This window comes from Schistocerca americana, unplaced genomic scaffold, assembly GCF_021461395.2.
Source record: "Schistocerca americana isolate TAMUIC-IGC-003095 unplaced genomic scaffold, iqSchAmer2.1 HiC_scaffold_45, whole genome shotgun sequence".
In the NCBI taxonomy this organism is placed as follows: domain Eukaryota; kingdom Metazoa; phylum Arthropoda; class Insecta; order Orthoptera; family Acrididae; genus Schistocerca; species Schistocerca americana.
The window spans coordinates 1250421-1264463 of NW_025726181.1; the positions used below are offsets into that span (position 1 = coordinate 1250421).

At 38.6% G+C, this 14043-nt stretch overlaps 1 pseudogene; it reads left to right on the forward strand.

The window, feature by feature from the left end:
- LOC124583213 overlaps window positions 1–14043 on the forward strand; it is a 122095-nt pseudogene that overhangs the window by 20396 nt on the left and 87656 nt on the right.

Consider the following 14043-nt stretch of genomic DNA (forward strand, 5'->3'; position numbering starts at 1 on the left):
AATCATTCGTGTTTCGCATTACACCTGCTTGACGGTTTTGTGCACATACACTGTCAACAGAGTGAATTGGTGCTTGAAAGGTGCACTTTGCTACAGACTTAGGCCAGTGGGAGCAATATTATGCTATGGAGGACATTCACCTGGTCTTCTATGGGTCCTGTGGTAGTAACTGAAGGCTCCATAACAGCTTTGTTCTGTGTGAACATTATTGTGCACTGTCCGCACCCTGTCCCTAATGAAGGTGACATGTTTCAACAATATGACTTTCAGTGTCACGAGGCCAGAATCAAATTCACCCCTTCTGAATCTGATGGAATACATCTGCGATGCTATCAGATACCAGTTCTGCACCCAGAAACCACTGATCTCCAATTTATGGGAATTACATGACCTGTGCTTAGACATGCGGTGCTGCATAATGCTGGGAACGTACCTCACATAATGCTGGGAACATACCTGAAATTTGTTGAACTTGTCCCACACAAAATCACTGCTGTATTGTGTTCCAACAGTGAACAAACACATTATCAAACAGGAGGTCATAGTGTTTTGTCTCATCAGTTTATATATTCAATGCTTGAATGAAAGGTGTGCTCTTTTCCTTTTTTCTGCCATTGCGTGTATGTGTAAAGCAGGATGTTCTACCATTTGGGCTTGTTTATATGATGGCTGTCAGTATTACCACCTGCACAGATACTAAATGCTCCTTTTGTGAAGACCTTTTATCTTGAGAACACTTTTAACTTTATTTCACAAATGGCAGCACAGTTTCAAGAAAGCTTCTTAATTTCATGTAATAGTTAAAATAATACCTTCAGCAAAAGATGTGTGCGTTGGAGTGGGGAAAAAGATTGGAGATGTATGTAGTTTAATTTTCATAAATTGTTAAGAAGGGTAATAGCTTGGCATGCTAAGATAAATTCAGACATTCTCTAAAAAGAGAGAAAAAGATTAATTTAACAGAATCAGTGAGGTATACAAATATAACAACAGACTTGTAGAACCATTATTTTGTAGGTTAGATTAGATTAGATTCAGCTTTTGTTCCAAGACCCAAAACATGAGATGATTCTCATGGGTGAGTAACATGCCAGAAAGTATAACATAAAAAATATAAAACATTTGAATACCCTGATCATTTGTCAGGAGATTGTCAAACTAGGTGAATACAATACAAACTGGAACAGCTAATATTTTCAGAATTGATACGCTGTCAGACTGAAACATTGTTATGCACTATTAATAAATTTATCAAACAAAAAGTACATAATCTTGACTGTTATGACAAAGTGCTCTCAGAACTGAAATCTAACAGACATTCTTATTTAAGCTGGCCTAACAGCCACTGTTAAGATATTCATCTATAGAGTAAGATGAGTTACCTATCAAAAAGTTTTTCAAACTCTGTTAAACCATGCTTTATCTGATACCAAGTTTTTAATGGTGTCTTTCTTCCACAGATAAATTGTGTTGTAATGCAAGGTTTTAATGAAGATGAAGTGTGCAGTTTTGTGGAGTTAACAAAAGAGAAAAATATTGATGTAAGATTTATCGAGTACATGCCTTTCAGTGGCAACAAATGGAATGATGGGGAAGATGGTCTCATTTAGTGAAATGCTCCAAATAATTAGAAAGCAGTGGCCTAATTTTGATCCTCTTCCCAATGGGCCCAATGATACTTCAAAGGTACGTGCAGTATTACACATGAACATGCATTGAAAATAATTTAATGTTTATGACTTACTACCAATCACAAGAATACTTCACATCTGCTGGTGGTATGAGAGATGGACTGGTGTAGTTACATATTTCTCATCCCATTCAGTAAGTCTGTCCTGGCATGGGTTTCTCTGCAGCTTTTCTGCAACTCTCCCCATTCCCTAAACCTTGACAATCCTTTTCTTTCTTCCCTTTTCCTTCCCCTTCATTGTTTCTGCCAGAAGAAGAAGCCACTGGCTCCGAAAGCTTGCACATTTCCATAACTTTAAGGGGAGTTAGAAGGGGAAAACATTCTTTTTCACTTTTTCGGGTTTTATACCTGATTATAAAATTTGCAATTTTCCAAATAAAATGATATGTATATTACTTATAAACTTGCGTGGGAAGTATTTTATTATATTTGCTAAAATATAAAATGTTAAAATTTTTACATGCATTACTTCAAGACCTAATAAAATTGATAATTTTTTATATACAGGGTAGTCCATTGATCGTGACCGGGCCAAATATCTCACGAAATAAGTGTCAAACGAAAAAACTACAAAGAACGAAATTTGTCTAGCTCGAAGGGGGAAACCAGCTGGCGCAATGGTTGGCCTGCTATAAGGCGCTGCCATAGCTCAAACTGATATCAACTGTGTTTTTTTAAATAGGAACCCCATTTTTTATTACATATTCGTGTAATACGTAAAGAAATATGAATGTTTTAGTTGGACCACTTTTTTCGCTTTGTGATAGATGGCGCTGTAATAGTCACAAACATATGTCTCATAATTTTAGACAAACAGTTGGCAACAGGTAGGTTTTTTAAATTAAAATACAGAACGTAGGTACATTTGAACATTTTATTTCGGTTGTTCCAATGTGATACATGTACCTTTGTGAACTTATCATTTCTGAGAACGCATGCTGTTACGGCGTGATTACCTGTGAATACACATTAATGCAATAAATGCTCAAAATGATGTCTGTCAACCTCAATGCCTTTGGCAATACGTGTAACGACATTCCTCTCAACAGTGAGTAGTTCGCCTTCCGTAATGTTCGCACGTGCATTGACAATGCACTGACGCATGTTGTCAGGCATTGTCGGTGGATCACGATAGCAAATATCCTTCAACATTCCCCACAGAAAGAAATCTGGGGACGTCAGATCCGGTGAACGTGCGGGCCATGGTATGGTGCTTTGACGACCAATCCACCTGTCATGAAATATGCTATTCAATACTGCTTCAACCGCACGCAAACTATTTGCCAGACATCCATCATGTTGGAAGTACATCGCCATTCTGTCATGCAGTGAAACATCTAGTAGTAACATTGGTAGAACATTACGCAGGAAATCAGCATACATTGCACCATTTAGATTGCCATCGATAAAATGGGGGCCAATTATCCTTCCTCCCTTAATGCCACACCATACATTAACTTGCCAAGGTCGCTGCTGTTCCACTTGTTGCTGCCATCGTAGATTTTCCGTTGCCCAATAGTGCATATTATGGCGGTTTAGGTTACCGCTGTTGGTGAACGATGCTTCATCGCTAAATAGAACGCATGCAAAAAATCTTTCATCGTCCTGTAATTTCTCTTGTGCCCAGTGGCAGAACTGTACATGACGTTCAAAGTCATCGCCATGCAATTCCTGGTGCATAGAAATATGGTACGGGTGCAATCGATGTTGATGTAGCATTCTCAACACCGATGTTTTTGAGATTCCCAATTCTCGCGCAATTTGTCTGCTACTGATGTGTGGATTAGCTGCCCCAGCAGCTAAAACACCTACTAGGGCATCATCATTTGTTGCAGGTCGTGGTTGATGTTTCACATGTGGCTGGACACTTCCTGTTTCCTTAAATAATGTAACTATCCGGCGAATGGTTCGGACACTTCAATGCTGTCGTCCAGGATACCAAGCAGCATACATAGCACACGCCCCTTGAGCATTTTGATCACAATAGCCATACATCAACACGATATCGTCCTTTTCCGCAATTGGTAAACGGTCCATTTTAACACGGGTAATGTATCACGAAGCAAATACCGTCCGCACTGGCGGAAAGTTATGTGATACTACATACTTATATGTTTGTGACTATTACAGCAGCTGGCCGAAGTGGCCGAGCGGTGCTAGGCGCTACAGTCTGGAAACGGACGACCGCTACGGTCGCAGGTTCGAATCCTGCCTTGGGCATGGATGTGTGTAATGTGCTTAGGTTAGTTAGGTTTAAGTAGTTCTAAGTTCTAGGGGACTGATGACCTCAGAAGTTAAGTCCCATAGTGCTCAGAGCCATTTGAACCATTTTTGACTATTACAGCCCCATCTATCACAAAGCGAAAAAAGTGGTCAGGCTAAAACATTCATATTTCTTTACGTACTACATGAGTATGTAATAAAAATTGGGGTTCCTATTTTAAAAAAATGCAGTTGATATGAGTTTGACCTATGGCAGCGCCATCTAGCAGGCCAACCATAGTGCCATCTGGTTTCTCCCTTCAAGCTAGACGAATTTCGTTCTTTGTAGTTTTTTCATTTGATGCTTATTACGTGAGATATTTGGCCCGGTCACTATCAATGGACCACTCTGTAGAAAGCTGTGGATTGCTGTGTTATAAAGGTTAAATTATGTGTTTGTATTGGTAGCACTGTCGAAAATAGTATCGTATCTTTTCATAGTATAAACATGCTTTGTATATCGAAGTGCTAACGTTTTTCCGAGGAATAGTGACGAATAGACTGGTAAATCTCTCAAAAAGTATGACTCCAAAATGAAGTGTTTTTAAGAAATGTGGGTTTCATGGTAATAAATTTTTGAATAAAGAGAAACATTGTGTTCAGCATGTGGTGTGTGAAGTTACAGACAATGAAATACTGGCAAACTCATGAGTATCTAGAGGAACACCCATTAGTGCTTCGAAGATTAAAATAAAACATAGTGATAACACAGTTATCTCAAAACAAAACTCATGTAAATGGTAGGTTAGGTTATATTCTGATACATTTACACATCCTAACAGGGGTGTTATGTGAATGTGAGTGCTGTATGTATGTGGAGGGCCAGTTAGTTTACATGAAGACATTGAGGTATCAAATGGACTAGCAAGGAAACTTATCATTAATTCTGCCAGTTGTAAATATACTCATTCATTTTGGAGTTCTGATAATTGTAAAGATAATTATTTTGAAATAAATGTTAGGTGGTTTTATGGATTGAGAGCTATTGGCAAAGGACACACTGCAGCAGAAACAATGTGTGTCGTGATGTATATGCCATGCCCACTTTGTAAAATGGACAAGTATGCAGAATTTATTGGAGCTGCTGTGCAATCTGCTGCATGTGAGTCAATTAAGGGTGCTGCAAATGAAGCTACTGAAATAAACAATGGTATGATTGACATATCAGTAGCTTTTGGGGCACTTGTTAGAAGCGCAGCTGCAGTTCTAAGAATTCTGTTGCTACAGTGACCAGTGTGGATACTGGAAAGCTAATAGATTTCCAGATTTTAACCAAACATTGTCATAAGTATAAATCAGGTAATGAAGAAGGGCATATCTGTGACAGAAATTATGAAGGACAACAGCCTGTGCAGCTGTTGAAATTTATAATCGATCTGTAAACTAAAGGGGAGTGTGTTACACTAAGTTCTTAGGTAATGCAGGCTCAAATGCATATAACAGTGTAGTAGCCACTCAGCCTTATGGTGAGAAGCTTATCACAGAACTGGAATGTGTTGGTCATGTCTAGAAGAGGATGGGTACCAGATTGAGGAAGTTGAAACAAAGTTTGAGAGACAAGAAACTTTCAGGTGGTAAGACCATAAGAAGCAGGCTGACAGACAACATGATTGATGAACTACAACAGTATTATGAGATTGCCATTAGAAATAATACTGAGGATTTGTTGAAAATGAAGCAGGCAGTATGGGCTACCTTCTTCCAGAGACTGTCAGCTGATGATAAACCAGTACACCATCTTTGCCCTCCTGGATCTGGTTCATGGTGCAATTACCGCAATGCCCAGTACTCAAACAGGTCATACAGCCATAAACATTCTATCCCAGCAGCAGTTGTGGATATCATAAAATCTGTTTACAGAGACCTGGCAATCCTGAATTATTGAAGAAGTGTCTGCATTGTCAGACTCAAAATCCCAATGAGTCATTCAATAATCTTATAGTGTCAGTGTCATCGTAACTGCCGTCTGCGTCACGTCTGCTGTGCAGCGAGCTATGCTAATTTAAGTATTAACTCTATTTTTCTTACTTGTCACTTCTTCTTCCGTGTGTTTTTGCTTTTAGGAAGCTTTAATTGTTGAATGCTAGTAATAGTGTTCCATAGATTTTGTGTTTGTTTTGAATACAGTCAGAGAAAGTCCGTTTAGTCAGCCATAGTGCCAGTAGTGCTAGTGTTTGTTTTCAATACAGTCCAGAGACAGGTAGTCCTATTTTCATTGTTTTCTACAGGAAGTGTCTAGTAACCACAGTTTAGTCAACTATCAGCCGCCTTTAGTGAATTAGCAGTCTAGTTATAAGTTGATTAACTCTCTACAGTAAATTGATTTCTTAGGATGGATAGGATGTGAGACTGCTGTGTACGGACACAGGAGGAGCTGGCCACTGTTCGCAAACAGCTGAACGTGTTGATGGCCGCGGTTAGCCGTCTTCAGTCAGTGGTGAGTCTGGTGCAACAGGGAATAACAATATTAATGTGCTAATAGTAAACTGCAGGAGCATCTATAGAAAGGTCCCAGAACTGCTCTCATTAATAAGCGGTCACAATGCCCACATAGTACTAGGGACAGAAAGTTGGCTGAAACCAGATGTAAACAGTAATGAAATTCTAAACTCAGATTGGAATGTATACCGCAGAGACAGGCTGGACAGTGAAGGGGGAGGCAAGTTTAAAGCGATAAGAAGTGCAATAGTATCAAAGGAAATTGACGGAGATCCGAAATGTGAAATAATTTGGGTGAAGGTCACGGTAAAAGCAGGCTCAGACATGGTAATTGGATGTCTCTATAGGCCCCCTGGCTCAGCAGCTGTTGTGGCTGAGCACCTGAAGGATAATTTGGAAAATATTTCGAGTAGATTTACCCAACATGTTGTAGTTCTGGGTGGAGATATTAATTTGCCGGATATAGACTGGGAGACTCAAACTTTCATAACAGGTGGCAGGGACAAAGAATCCAGTGAACATTTTTAAGAGCTTTATCTGAAAACTACCTTGAGCAGTTAAACAGAGAACCAACTCGTGGCGATAACATATTAGACCTTCTAGCGACAAACAGACCCGAACTATTTGAAACAGTTAAAGCAGAACAGGGAATCAGTGATCATAAAGCGGTTACTGCATCGATGATTTCAGCCGTAAATAGAAATATTAAAAAAGGTACAAAGATTTTTCTGGTTAGCAAAAGTGACAAAAATCAGATTTCAGAGTACCTGATGGCTCAACACAAAAGTTTTGTTTTAAGTACAGATGGTGTTGAGGATCAGTGGACAAAGTTCAAAACCATCGTACAATATGCGTTAGATGAGTATGTGCCAAGCAAGATCGTAAGAGATGGAAAAGAGCCAGCGTGGTACAACAACCGAGTTAGAAAACTGCTGCGGAAGCAAAGGGAACTTCACAGCAAACATAAACATAGCCAACACCTTGCAGACAAACAAAAATTACGCGAAGCGAAATGTAATGTGAGGAGGGCCATGCGAGAGGTGTTAAATGAATTTGAAAGCAAAGTTCTATGTACTGACTAAGAAATTTTGCTCTTATGTCAAAGCGGTAGGTGGATCAAAGCAAAATGTCCAGACACTCTGTGACCAAAAAGGTACTGAAACAGAGGATGATGGACTAAAGGCCGAAATACTAAATGTCTTTTTCCAAAGCTGTTTCACAGAGGAAGACTGCACTGTAGTTCCTTCTCTAGATTGTCGCGCAGATGATAAAATGGTAGATATTGAAATAGATGACAGAGGGATAGAGAAACAATTAAAATCACTCAAAAGAGAAAGGCCGCTGGACCTGATGGGATACCAGTTCAGTTTTACTCAGAGTATGCGAAGGAACTTGCCCCCATTCTTGCAGCAGTGTACCGTAGGTCTCTACAAGAGCGTAGCATTCCAAAGAATTGGAAAAGGGCACAGGTCATCCCCATTTTCAAGAAGGGACGTCGAACAGATGTGCAGAACTATAGACCTATATCTCTAACGTTGATCAGTTGTAGAATTTTAGAACATGTATAATGTTCGAGTATTATGACTTTTCTGTAAACTAGAAATCTACTCTATAGGAATCATCATGGGTTTCGAAAAAGATGATTGTGTGAAACCCAGCTCACACTACTCGTCCACGTGACTCAGAGGACCGTAGACACGGGTTCCCAGGTAGATGCTGTGTTTCTTGACTTCCGCAAGGCGTTCGATACAGTTCCCCACAATCGTTTAATGAACAAAGTAAGAGCATATGGACTATCAGACCAATTATGTGATTGGATTGAAGAGTTGCTAGATAACAGAATGCAGCATGTCATTCTCAATGGAGAGAAGCCTTCCGAAGTAAGAGTAATTTCAGGTGTGCTGCAGGGTAGTGTCGTAGGACCGTTGCTATTCACAATATACATAAATGACCTTGTGAATGACATCGGAAGTTCACTGAGGCTTTTTGTGGATGATGCTGTGGTATATCAAGAGGTTGCAACAATGGAAAATTGTACTGAAATGGAGGATGATCTGCAGCGAATTGATGCATGGTGCAGGGAATGGCAATTGAATCTCAATGTAGACAAGTGTAATGTGCTGTGAATACATAGAAAGAAAGATCCCATATCATTTAGCTACAATATAGCAGGTGAGCAACTGGAAGCAGTTAATTCCATAAATTATCTGGGAGTATGCATTAGGAGTGATTTAAAATGGAATGATCATATAAAGTTGATCGTCGCCACGAACCTACTACGGTGTCGTAGCAGGTGGAGAGGTGATACTCCGACGTGGCGCGTCCCAGGTGGCGGATAGGGGGGTCCTCACCAGTTTACTGGCGGACTTGAGCGAAATAAAATAGCTCTCGCGGACCAAACACTAAACAACCTCTATGGCTAACAACCGTAGTTGTAACTCGGAGCTTGCTCCATACAAAGTTGACTACCTTTGAAAGTCAAACATGGAAGGAAATCTTTTCAAGGAATAATCCACCGCTTGGCAATAACCAAGGAAGACTGCACTCGGATACGGTGGGCAGTCACCTGAAAGATAACTTGGATGAGTCGGAGCATCTGAAAATACCCAAAAAGGACAGACGAGCAAAACTCAAGACAGGACAAATAAACTACATTGCGACACACAATATAAATTCCCTCATACAACCAGGCAAACTCAAAATTCTGACGGATGAAATGGATCGCAAGGGGATTCTCATAACCGGACTTCAAGAAATGAGAAATACTGATCAGGAGCCGATAGAGTCACAAGGATATAGGATTTATAAGGGAATACCAGGGAAAAGAGTCATGAAACAGTGTCCACAATTTGGAACAGGATTCGTGGTGAGTCTGAAAATAATAGAGTCCATAATAGAATTTAAAGCACAATCTCCCAGGCTCTCAACATTAACTCTAAAAGCTGCAAATAAAATGTACACAATAATAAATGCCCATGCCCTGACAAATGATAAAAATAATAAAAAAGAACACAGAGAAGAGGTAGAAAAATTTTGGGAGCTCTTAGATCAAACGACGAATAACATTAATAAAAATCACATCAAAATTTTAATTGGAGACTTCAATGCCCAGCTAGGAAGGGAAAAGAGATATAGAGACATAATAGGGAAATGGACAGCACAAAGAAGAACAAACAAAAATGGCATAAGACTAGTGGAATTTTGCAGAAACCATGACATGATCTCAAAGTCGACGTATTTTAAGAGAAGACCAAGTAAACTAAAAACTTGGAAACATCCAGACTGGAAAAAAGGAGAATGGCAACTGGACCATGTCTGCATGGATAAGAATTACCACAAGGAAATTTACAATGTGAAAGTACTGAGAGGGACAGATACCGGATCAGATCATTACATGATAAAAATTAAAATTAAATTAACCCCATTAGCAAAGAAAAAATCCCACCAAAAGAAGAAGAGAACCTATGACCCTCATAAACTGATACAAAATGAGGATTATGAAGCACAAACCAGGGATATAAAAATAACAGATGATCTGGAAGAAATAATTCACAAATTGAAACAAATAGCTGAACAAGTTGCCCCTATAAATCCAAGGAAAAAACACCAGTGGTGGAACAATGAATGTGATGAAGCAGTGTTGGGTCGACACCAAGCCTGGTTAAGGCATCAAAATGAAAAAACAGAAAAATCATATTTGGAACTCACAAAACAAAGGAAGACAACACAAAAAATAATAAGGAGAGTTAAACGTCAGTACCAAAAAGATATACTTCTAATGATAGAAACAAATAGTGAAAAAACAAACTCAAGAGACTATTACAAAATATTTGGCAGACAATTACAAAGATATGATCCTCCAACATTAATGTTAAAAGATAAAGATAATAACCTAGCCCATAGCAATAGTAAAAATACAGAAATTCTAGCAGAAACATTTAACAAGTTACTAAATTGTGAAGATCCCCCAGAACTTCTTCAGATAAACACAGAAACCCCAATTAAAACACCAGCAGAAAATATAAATCCACCTACAATTAATGAGGTCTACAGAGCTTTGAAAGAACTCAAAAACTACAAAGCAAGTGGAGAAGATCAAACGTTTGCTGAACTTTGGAAATATGTAGCAGAACCAGTAAAGATAGCATTACACCAATGCATAGTAAAAATCTGGAATGAAGAGAAATTACCAGAAAATTGGACTACTGGTATAATACATCCATTACATAAGAAAGGAGAAAAATCAAATCCAGACAACTATAGAGGAATTTCCCTTTTGGACTGCACGTATAAGATCATGTCAAGAATACTATACAACCGCTGTAAAGATCAACTAGAACTGGAACTGGGAGAATATCAAGGAGGATTTAGATCCTGGAGAAGCTGCCCAGAACAGATAATCACCTTGAAATTAGTTATGGATGTCTACAAAAGAAGGCAAAAACAACTAGTCATAACCTTTGTAGATTTCAAAAAGGCGTATGATTGCATCCATAGATCTTCAATGATGAAAATATTAAGGAATTTTGGACTTCATCCTAAATTAATAAAAATGATACAGTTAACCTTAACAAACACCAAATCCAAAGTAAAATTTAGAGGAGAAATATCTGAACCATTTACGATTAAAACAGGGTTGAGACAGGGAGATTGTTTATCACCATTGCTATTCAATTGTGCTCTTGAATATGTAATGAGAGAATGGTACAGGGAAAATCCTATGAATATTAAAATTGGAACTAAGAAAGATAAAATAAACCTAAATTGCTTGGGATTTGCTGATGACCTAGCATTACTAGCTAATAATATTCAGGAAGCCACGAAACAAATAACAAGCTTACAAAATATAGCACAAAAATTAGGACTCCAGATATCATTTGAAAAGACTGAAATAATGGTAACGGATCCACTTGTAATAGATCACATCACAGTGAACAATAGGGAAATTAAAATAGTGAAACAATTTAAATACCTGGGTGAAATTATAACACACAAATTGGACGAGAAACCTGCATGGCGAGCAAGAACTAATAAAATGATAAAAGCTCAAAAACTAACATGGTCTACGTACAATAAAAAATGTCTATCAATTAAAACAAAATTAAAACATTACAAGACGGTGGTTCAACCAGAGGTTACATACGGAAGTGAAACTCTTTTTAAAGTCACCCAGAAAAACAGAATTGACAAAATTTTAAAAGTAGAGAGAAGAATTGCTAGAACATGCATAAATAAGAAATATCAAAAAGCTGGGCAATGGCGGATAGTTCCAAATGAAGTGGTATACAGAGAACTGGAGCCCATCACCGATACTATACGAAAGAAAAGGATCTCTTTTTGTGGTCACATTCTGAGCACACCAGAAACCAGATTATCAAGGAAAATTATTGAGAAACTCTGGAATTTGAAACAACAAGGAGGATGGCTTAAGGAAATAAGAGAGGATATGGAAGAACTGGAAATAACTCTGGATGATTTGCAGAACAAAACGCCAAATTTAAAGAAGTTGAGGGACACAGAAATAAGATTTAAACCAAAAATTGACAAACGACATACAATGAAAAGGGTATTTACAGATGAGGAACGACGAAAAGCATCGGAACGAATGAAGAGATACTGGGCCACTCGGAAGGGGAAAATACCAAAGAAGAGGACCAGAAATGATTGACTGAAGTGGTCCAATGAGGCCGTAAAAGCAGAAGAAGAAGAAGAAGAGTTGATCGTCGGTAAATCAGATGCCAAACTGAGATTCATTGGAAGAATCCTAAGGAAATGCAATCCGAAAACAAAGGAATTAGGTTACAGTACACTTGTTCGCTCACTGTTTGAATACTGTTCAACAGTGTGGGATCCGTACCAGATAGGGTTGATAGAAGAGGTAGAGAAGATCCAACAGAGAGCAGCATGCTTTGTTATAGGATCATTTAGTAATCATGAAAGCATTACGGAGATGTTAGATAAACTCCAGTGGAAGACTCTGCGAGAGAGACGCTCAGTAGCTCGGTACGGGCTTTTGTTGAAGTTTCGAGAACATACCTTCACCGAGGAGTCAAGCAGTATATTGCTCCCTCCTATGTATATCTCGCGAAGAGACCGTGAGGATAAAATGAGAGAGATTAGAGCCCGCACAGAGGCATACCAACAATTCTTCTTTCCACGAACAATACGAGACTGGAATAGAAGGGAGAACCAATAGAGGTACTCAAGGTAGCCTACACCGTCAGGTGGCTTGAGGAGTATGGATGTAGATGTAGATGTAGAATAAAAAATGTTTTTCTTGTAATGAAGACACTAAAGTGGGGGTCAGTCATGCTGTTATTGCTTTTAATGAAGGCAACATTGGTAGCGTGAAAGTGCTACAACATATGGGAATTAATTCTGGAGCAAACAGCATCAGAGAATTTGAATGGATGGACAAGGTTTGCAATGGTAAAGCAGTGTATGCAGCACAGTTGGCCACTACGGAGTCCAGAAAGAAGAAAACAAGAAAAAGCTTAAAAAAGATCAAGAGGATGATATACAGTATGGTGCAGGGTGCTTCTGAGTGACTAAAAATAATATGTTAAGCATATATTGAGTTACAGTCTATTAAAACTTTAAAAACTCTTCTTGAAAATTTACATTTTCTCTTGCATTTTTCCCTAAATCTCAGAAACTACTTTGAGTAGCGAATTCAAATTTTCAGGGAGTAATAACACACGTATCCTGAGTCTTCTGAACTAAAAGAAGAACATAATGTTATGCATAAATAAAATTATTTAGAATAACATACAAAAAAGTACACAAAATTTTAACCATGTAATTAAAGAATTGTATTTCCAAAAGCAGTGGCTGAAATGCAATTATTGTAAGACTCAGAACATATAGTTTAATGTCCTGTAAAAGTTTCTTGTCAATGGCTACAGTTGTTCCTGAAATACGGGGAAGTTAAGTCACCAAATTTAACATTGTCAGGATAGGGCGTTCAAACTCCCCTTAATGCACATTTTCTCCTTCCTCCACTTGGTGAGCAACACATTTATAGTATTTTCACAACAGCAGTAGCTATTTTCTTACAATTTCTTTTTGCAGGCATACCATGTCCCGGGCTTCAAGGGACATGTGGGATTTATTACCTCAATGAGTGAACACTTCTGTGGCACGTGCAACCGTTTACGGATAACAGCTGATGGCAATTTGGAGGTGTGTCTCTTTGGGAATTCAGAGATATCTCTCAGGTGAGTGATGAAACATAGAATAATCGTGTCCAAGTGAAAATTCATGCGAGGAAACCATAAAATTACTAGAAGACTGACAGACTGCTCAGTATTTTACCTTCAGGAGGTGAAATTCCAAAACTTCTTATAGACACATTCGTTCCACTTGTCCTCACATTAGTCGTGGAGTCCGAGTGACCTTTCAGACCTTCAGAAACTTATCCCTCTTTCCTCTCTCATGAAGGAACTGATAGTTCCAAATGCTGAGTATAGAATAATACTTTCAAACCGTTTGCCATGCACATTAGGTATGTGGTTGGTATATGGAAGAGATAAACTGCAGTTAAATCCAGCAGGTATGAAATGAGTAATCTTTTCTTGAAGTTTTCAGCTTGCACCCTCCTCCCTCCCAGACATACAAACCAGATACCTCTAGCTAAATAATTTGTGAGTATA